At 34.0% G+C, this 8329-nt stretch overlaps 1 pseudogene; it reads right to left on the reverse strand.

Moving 5' to 3' along the window:
• Window positions 1-4001: 4001 nt before the first annotated feature.
• Window positions 4002-4306, reverse strand: LOC107536694 (alpha-ketoglutarate dehydrogenase component 4 pseudogene; annotated as a pseudogene).
• Window positions 4307-8329: the final 4023 nt, after the last annotated feature.

Raw genomic sequence — 8329 nt, forward strand, 5'->3', positions numbered from 1 at the left:
ATTTTATATGTAAAAGGAGGTCAAATTAGCCATTTAGGCAAGCTACTCAGAACATATCCAACTTTACAGGCTCGAGTTAAAAAAGCTCTCAGGAAGTTATTGCAGAAGCTACAGTGCTATGGCTTAGAAAAAGGTCTGTGCTCCAAGACTTTGAGGATAGAATTTAAATCTAAAGTATAGTCATGCACCACGTAACAATGTATTTGTCAACAACAGACCTCATATACAGCAGTGGTCTCATAAGATAATAACGGAGCTAAAAAATTCTTATAGCCCAGTAGTGCGGTAGCTGTCATAATGTCGTAGTGCAATGCATTACTCTCATGTTATGGGTTAATGCTGGTGTAAACAAACCTGTAGCACGGCCAGTCATACAGCACATCCAGTCATGCACAGCACATAACACTTGATAATGATCCTAAACAGCTGTGTTCCTGGTTTATGTATTCACTACACTATACCTTTTATTGTTATTTTAGAGTTTTTTTCCTACTTATAATAAAAATGTTTTCTGTCCACAGCATGCTTTGCTCCACTGGCGGCAGTGTCATACATGTCGTGTTTACCATGTGTCTTGACTGCATAATTTCCTCCTGCACTTCATTTATTCATGTGTTGTTCTGTGCAGTAGCATGCTGTACAGGCTTGTAGCCCAGGAGCCGTAGGCTGGACCATACAGCCCAGGTGTGTCGTAGGCTCTACCATCTAGGTTTTGTAAGTGCGCTGTGTGGTGTTCACATGACAATTGAATTGTCCAGCGGTGTGTTTCTCAGAACTTATCCCCATCATTAAGTGGAGCATGATTGCACTGAAGAGGTGAGGAATTGGAATGAACATATATTACTTTCATGAGTTATTTTTTTATTTGTACTTTTCAAATCCTGTTAAACAACAAAAATTCCCACCATGCACTTAGTTGTGTCTCCCTGATGCTCAGACCATGGGTATAGATGTTGCTGAAAGTTATATTTTTAATCCACTGTGCCAGAGATAGAACAAAATAGACAAGGCTGTAAAAAGTTGGCACAGATCTAATAGTAAGTAATGTTTTGTGTTGCATGCCAAAAGCTGGCATTGTTCCTGCTATTATAAGAAAGGGGAAAACAAGTGGCATTGCTTTTTTGGGAAATGAATACACCACTAGCCCGGAGGGAGAAGGGGGCATGAAATCTCTGCTCTCAACAGACAGCAGGACACAAAGAAAGCATATTGAATAAGCCCACCTTTGTAATAAGAGGTAAAAAGCCATGTGGGAAAAGGCTTCTCAGCACTGGATTGCAGCTCTGCCTGAAATAAAGAACTCAGAGTGTGATAGAATGATAGCCGTCTATCGAGGGGAAACAATTTCTGTTGCTTACTGGGGAGCAGGGCTGGGATGTCCTAGGCTGAGCCATCTTCCCAGCAAAAGAACTGGTAGAGAATAAAGGGACTATTTTTTTTTTTTTTTTTTTAATGAAATACTGGGCCATTCTCTTTTAGAATTTTTTAAGCAGGTGTGAAAAGTAGTCACTAGTTATGGCTCAGGTCTGCCAAAAAATGCAGGTCTAAAAGAACTAGCAATAAAACAGGATAAAATCATATTACTTATCTTCCTATATGACTTTCTTTCTATGTGTCTGCAGTGGGACTGTGTTATAAACAAGAAGCTCACCTCTATTTGAGGCCTTTGCCTGATTATGTGAAAAAACTGTCAGGCGGTGTCCTAGATAATAGAAATATGAAGGCGGTTGCTGATCAAGTGCAGAGCCTAACACTGGCAGGCACATTTATAACAAGGTAATATGTAAACTTCTGATCTAAATTTAGAGCATCTAAAGCACAGGTTTAATGGGATGTCATTCTTATTGACCTTTATCGACCTTTCTTCCTTTGTCCCATATACATTTTATATCTCTTACTTCCCATCTCCACCCATCTCATTTCACTTCACTCCTTTTATCCTACCCAAATTGGTTAGACTCATAATGACCCTGAGTTTTTCTTCCTGCTTATTAGGTATTTATTTTGTGTGAATTTCCCATCCCTGCTTATTGTCGTAAACATTCTAATGTTTGTGATTATTAGTCTAGATTATGGGCTAGATTCCTAGTAGGAATGCTAACTCAAAAGATATGAATATACTTATCTTTTTATGCATATAATCACATTGTTGTCTAGTGACCAAGAGTTCCAAAAAATACAATTTTGCCAGCATTTAATGTCATTGAAAAACATAAGTGGCCCTAGCTTGGTAACTTGGTGGGCTACAGCACCATCCTGATACACCCAGGTTTCAGGTTTGATCCCAGCCAGGGCATATTCTTTACTCCAATTTCCTTCATTTTTACCTACTGTTCTTTTGAGTTGTAGAAGATTATTCAATATGCCACATGACATTTACTTGTCACGTCTGCTTCAACTCCTCTCGGCTGTGACAGTTACTCAGACTTGACTTGTTCTCAATGACCTAGACAGTTTTAAAGAATATTGGTCAGGTATTTGTAGGATTTAGACTTGTTTGGTATTTTTCTTATGATTAGACTGGGGTTATGGTTTTTTTGGAGAAAGACTACAGAGTTAGAGTATAATTTTCATCCCATCACATCATATTATGGTTATATATTCTTCCCATGAGTTAGTAATGTTGATCTTGATCACCTCATTGAGGTAGTCTTATCAGGTTTCCTATAAAGTTATTATTATTATTTTTTACTTTCCTTTCCAATAGAGGAGCATCTTACAAATATCTGACCAATTCTCCTCAAAACTGTCAGGATCATTGAAAACAAGTAAAGTCTGAGAAGCTGTGTAGCCAAGAAAAGCCAAAGAAGACATAACAATTAAATGTAATGTGGATGAAAATCAGTGTGCACACAGCCCACACTTAAGGAGTGGGGGGGGTGTGGTGTTATGTTCCACCTTTTTGAGGGCAAAGTATTTATATAAATTATCCAAATGCTTATAAATGTCCATAAAAACAATGACTGCTTCCTTATACTACCAAGATTTTTCAAACTACATTAAAGTGACAGTTCCTTGCTTTAGGAAAATGAATTTAATTTCTCATCAGTGAGAGAATTTATGAGCCATCATGACCTTTACAGAATGAAAGCACACAACATGAGGCTCACAGAGAAGAAAGAAATGATGAATGAAGATGTATGTATGCATCAGTTAGATTTATAATCTTGTTTATGAGCATGTCTTTATGTTTACTTAACAACATTTGAGGATAAATTATTTCTATATATTTGAATAATGAGACTAAAATATGGCAAGATGAAAGTTACTAAAATGTCAAAATTAGAAAGACTGCTAAAGATCACTTAGAATGCACCCTTTGCCTACATTTTGTTTTGCTAGATTGCTAACAAGAAATCTACTGTTTTTATTTGTGTGTGTGTGATGCCTGTGCCATCAAAACAATGACATTAAAGGAAAATTTTTGAAATTTTTATTGAAATATGACATTCGTATAGAAAAACACAACTCATAAGTACATAGATCATTAATATTTTACAAAGTGAATACAGGGTATGACAAAAGTTGGTTTATAGTTGTGAGTAGGTGAAACACAGAGTTTATTTTTTTATTATTATATATGAATTATTGTATTATTTTCCATACAAACAGCTGTAAACCTACTTTTGCCCCACCCTTTATACCATGTTATCAGCACAAGATCAAGAAATATTACATTACTAGCACCGCAGAAATTCCCAAGGTCCTTCCTCAGTCATTACCCTCAAAAATAAACATTAATCTGACTTCTAACACCATAGATTCTATTTTTAAAAAATGTATACTTCAATAAGTATAAATATGTAAACAATTAGGAAAGCTTCTGAAGAAGCTGACCAAGAGACATAAATTAGGAGATACAAGTGTCCATATAAGCTTTCTATATTTCTTTTTGTACAGAAAATTAATTAAGATTGTTTAACATACAATTTCTCATTTGTCATTTTGGAAGTCCTTTATTGTAAATATTCTTTTGTCTGATGACAGCAGCCACATTGTGCTTATTCTGGACCTTCACGTTGTATACGTTTAATTTCTTCTTGAGACATACTATTCCTTCTGTAGTTCTCAGGTGATGTGTTTATTATTGCTGTGGTGTCTGGAGGACCCTGATGTATCAGCCAGTCTGGCAATTTACTTCCCTTAGACTGCTGTGAAGTCGAAGAAGAGTGAGATGGTCCTTCTGAGCAGGAAACTTCTGACACATTTGGATTAGAATTGTCTCTTCTGTCAGGAGCCTTATTAACGGAGTATGTCCCTGGACTACCTGAATGACCTTGCTAACTGATGCCATCTTGTTGCCCATTATAGCCCCCCAACACCACAGATTCTTTCTTTTCTTTTCTTTTCTTTTTTTGCACTTCATATAATTAAATCATATAGTATATATTTTATGTTGACCTCTTTTGCTCAAACAAGCAATACTCATATCAAACAAAATAGACTTTAAAACAAAGGGCTTTAACAAGAGACAAAAAGGGCCCAGTCTCTCCACTTCTGGGTATTTATCCAAAGAACCCCAAAATAGTAAGTCAAAAAGACTTATACATCCATATTTTTTTTACAGCATTATTTACAAAAGCCAAGATATGGAAGCAACCTAAGGGTCCATTAATAAATGAATGAATAAAGAAGCCGTGGTACATATATACAATGGAGTGTAATTCAGCCATAAAAAACGAATGGAATCAAGACAACTGCCAGATGATTTCACTTACATGTGGAATTAAAAAAAAATAAAATAAATAAGCAAGCAAAACAGAAACAGGCTCATAGACACAGAGAACATTTTGACAGTTGCCAAATGGGAGAGGAGTTGGGGGATAGGTAAAAATGGTGAAGGGATTTATAAGCACAAATTGGTAGTTACAGAATAGTCATGGGGATGTAAAGTACAGAATAGGGAATATAGTCAATAATATTATAATAACTATAGATGGTGTCAGATGGGTGCTAGATTTATCGAAGTGGTCACTTCTTATGTTTAATAAATGTCTAACCACGGGGATGTACACCTGAAATGAATATAATATTGTATATAAACTGTAATTTTAAAATTAAAATTAAAAAAGAAGTCTTTGCCTACATCTAAGTCTTGAAGGTGTCTTTTTCTACATTTTCTTTTAAAATACTTAAATTTAAATATCATGTTTACATATACAATCTATCTGAAATTGGTTTTTATGTTGGTTGTGAAGTACAAGTAAAGGTTCATTTTTTTTTCCTTGTGGACATCCAATTGATCCAGCATCATTTAAAAAAAAAAAGACCATTCTTTTACAATTGCACTGAAGTGATCTTGCATATGTTAATATGTGCCATTTATCTATTTGACTATAGTTATGCCAGTTTCACACCATAATAAGTTATTTAGTTTTATTCTAATTAAGGCAGTATAGTACTGGTATTTGGTAGTTTAAGTCCTTCAGCATTGTGCATCTTCAAGATTGCCTTGGATATTTTCAGACCTTTGCTTTTTCATGTAAAATCAGTGTTATCAGTTTACACACACACACACTGGGAATACAATGCATTTTGGGAGTCAATTTGGAGAGAATTACTATATTTGCAACAGTTTTCCAGCTCATTAACATGACATATTCTTCCATTTATTTAAAAATATGGCATATCTCTCATTTAGAGATTTAAAATCTTTCATTTTTTATCTATCTATTTACCAAGACACACATAAATGTAAGTTCTACATATAAAAATATTTGTGTGTGTGCATGTGTGGTACTTTAGAAGTTTTGCACACCTTTTATTAGATTCCTAGGCATTTGATATTTTCTAATACAATCATAATAGTATATTTTCATAAATTTTACTTTCTCTACATTGATATTGACATGTAGAAATAAATTAATACATTAATTTGAATTACATAAGAGATTAATATTATTTTCACCTATGAAAATATCAATTGTATGTTATTAAACATAATGTATTCACCTTGAATCCAGTGACCTGGTTCTATTTACACATTAATTTTAATAGATGGTTTGTTTATTATTTTGAATTTTGATTTTTGATTTTAATTAGTTTGTTTATGAATAATAACAATATTATTTTTCTGATTTTTATTAATTTTTCTCTTTTTCTTGCCTTATTTCATTGGTTAGAATCATAATGCTACTTTTGAGAGCCACTATATTTACTCCATTACTGGCATTTATCTAACTCTATGGATTCAGCATTAGAATTTTGACTACATACACAAAAAGAAGTAGAATCAGTTAATGATAAGAAGACTACCTGGAGCATCTCATTTTTTATATAGTAAATAATATTGTGTACTTTTCAAATGTTCAACCCTGTTCAGCGACTATAACATCACTACGAGAACTTTGGATTTTTTATATGACTTTGTATCATGTGTATGCATGCTTAGTTGTATCCTCTGCTTTTTATTTGTACTTGCTCAATAATAGGTATTTGCTTTAGCACCTCAATAAGATCTTAACTCTATTGTGGGTAGGAAATATGTCTTACTTACTTTTCTGCATTTCCTACAGTTCTAAAGGGGTAAAAAATCAGATCCTTTGTATATATCTTAATTGGCTAATTTAATAACTTAAGAGTTCCCTTGCCCTTAGAATAAAAATGTATAATGTAAGTACTATTAAAACTTCTAGTAGCACCTGACAGCAGGAGAACACTTAAAATTATTCACAAAAAAATTGCAATATATTATCTTACTTGAACCTTACATTTTTTAGGTTTTTCAAAAGCTTTAGTATATAAACACATGATACATACATAATATGATTTCATGCAATGACATTTAATAATCTTTATTACCATTTGGTGGGACAGACTGCTTGACACAGTAATAAAACAAGCTATACTGTGCACCTACTGTATACCAGGCATTGTGTCAACTTCTGTGTATTAAAGAGAGTTGAAGAAATCACAATTTAATGTTTGAAGGGATATTGGTGGCTGAGTTGAGAAGAGAAACCAAAATTCCCACTTGCAGCAGAGGGAAAATCCCATGGGTTAAAACGTACTTTACAGATATTTTTATCCCAGGTGGTTTTATTTTAACTTTTTGCCTCAGTGCACTGGAAAGAAAACAACATATGGCATAACACATATGTATTTTGTGAGAGCTTCCTAGTTTCATTCTTTGCCCTGGGGCCTCACCCTGTAATAACTCCTGTGCAGTGTTCATATATAGATTAACATTTTCCAAACACAAAATATATGACTTCTCAAAGCTTCCAATTTTTCCCCACTCCATCCTTGCTTACATCATATGCCCTCTTCCTCTTTCTTATGAATAAAACGTAAATTTTCCAGTCTAGCCATTCAGAGTCATCATTATCCATTTCTACCACACTTACCCAGTTACTCTCAGGATGTACACTCTCAGTTCCTTCATATTGATCACTGGACATGGGTATGTTCATGATGAATCTGAAGCATCTGCTTTTCATTCCTTGATTTCCCAATTGAAAGGACTTTTCCTATCTTTCCACCTATTCCAGTGATTTCTTAGTCTTTCTTAATCATGGACCTCACTAAGATTTTGGCTAAAACTATGGTGTCCCCTGAAACTCACCTGTGCACTGGTTGATAAGAAACCCTGATATATTCTAATCCTAGTTACCCTCAAGACTCAACTGCCCAACTCAGATTTCACCTCCATGATCACTTCTTCAGTCACATGTTGATTCCTTTCTTCTCTAAATTTCTAAACAGTTCTTCTTTGATTACAGCACATGTGCACTTTAAGGTTTTAAAGAGCAGTCTTTTAAGTATTTTATAGTCTTCTTCATATTTAGTACAAAATACTTTATTAACACCTGTTAAGTGAATAAAGATCTTTCTAATTACAATAAATAGTTTCTAAATAGCTTGGGAATGTGAGGTGAGTGAAAAATCCTTTAATGTCTGTGGTAGTATTTCCTAATTTTCAGTGTGTTCCAGAATAAACTGGGAAGTTTTAAAATATCCATCCCTTAGCCAGGAGGTTCTAATTCAGTTTGTCTGGAAATGTCATGAGTTTCATTTATCATTGTTTTTATGTTTCACAGAGAATTCTCATCTGCAGCCATGGTTGACAACTGCTCTTTTTTAGACTGACATTAAATAGACCACCCCTCAATAATAGACTTAATTTATATTAATAAAAAAAGAATATGCAAAATGGATACATATCTTTTAAAAACCCTTTACTTACAACTTGTACTACAATAGTTCTACCTAGTTATGCTTAGATAGTGATAGAAATTAAAGATTAATCATAAAGAAACCTACTGATATAAGGAGCTTATCTTCATTAAATGTTTATTCAGGCCCTGGCGGGCATGACTCAGTGGTTGAA

Source organism: Miniopterus natalensis, chromosome 6, assembly GCF_054644295.1.
Source record: "Miniopterus natalensis isolate mMinNat1 chromosome 6, mMinNat1.hap1, whole genome shotgun sequence".
Taxonomy (NCBI): domain Eukaryota; kingdom Metazoa; phylum Chordata; class Mammalia; order Chiroptera; family Miniopteridae; genus Miniopterus; species Miniopterus natalensis.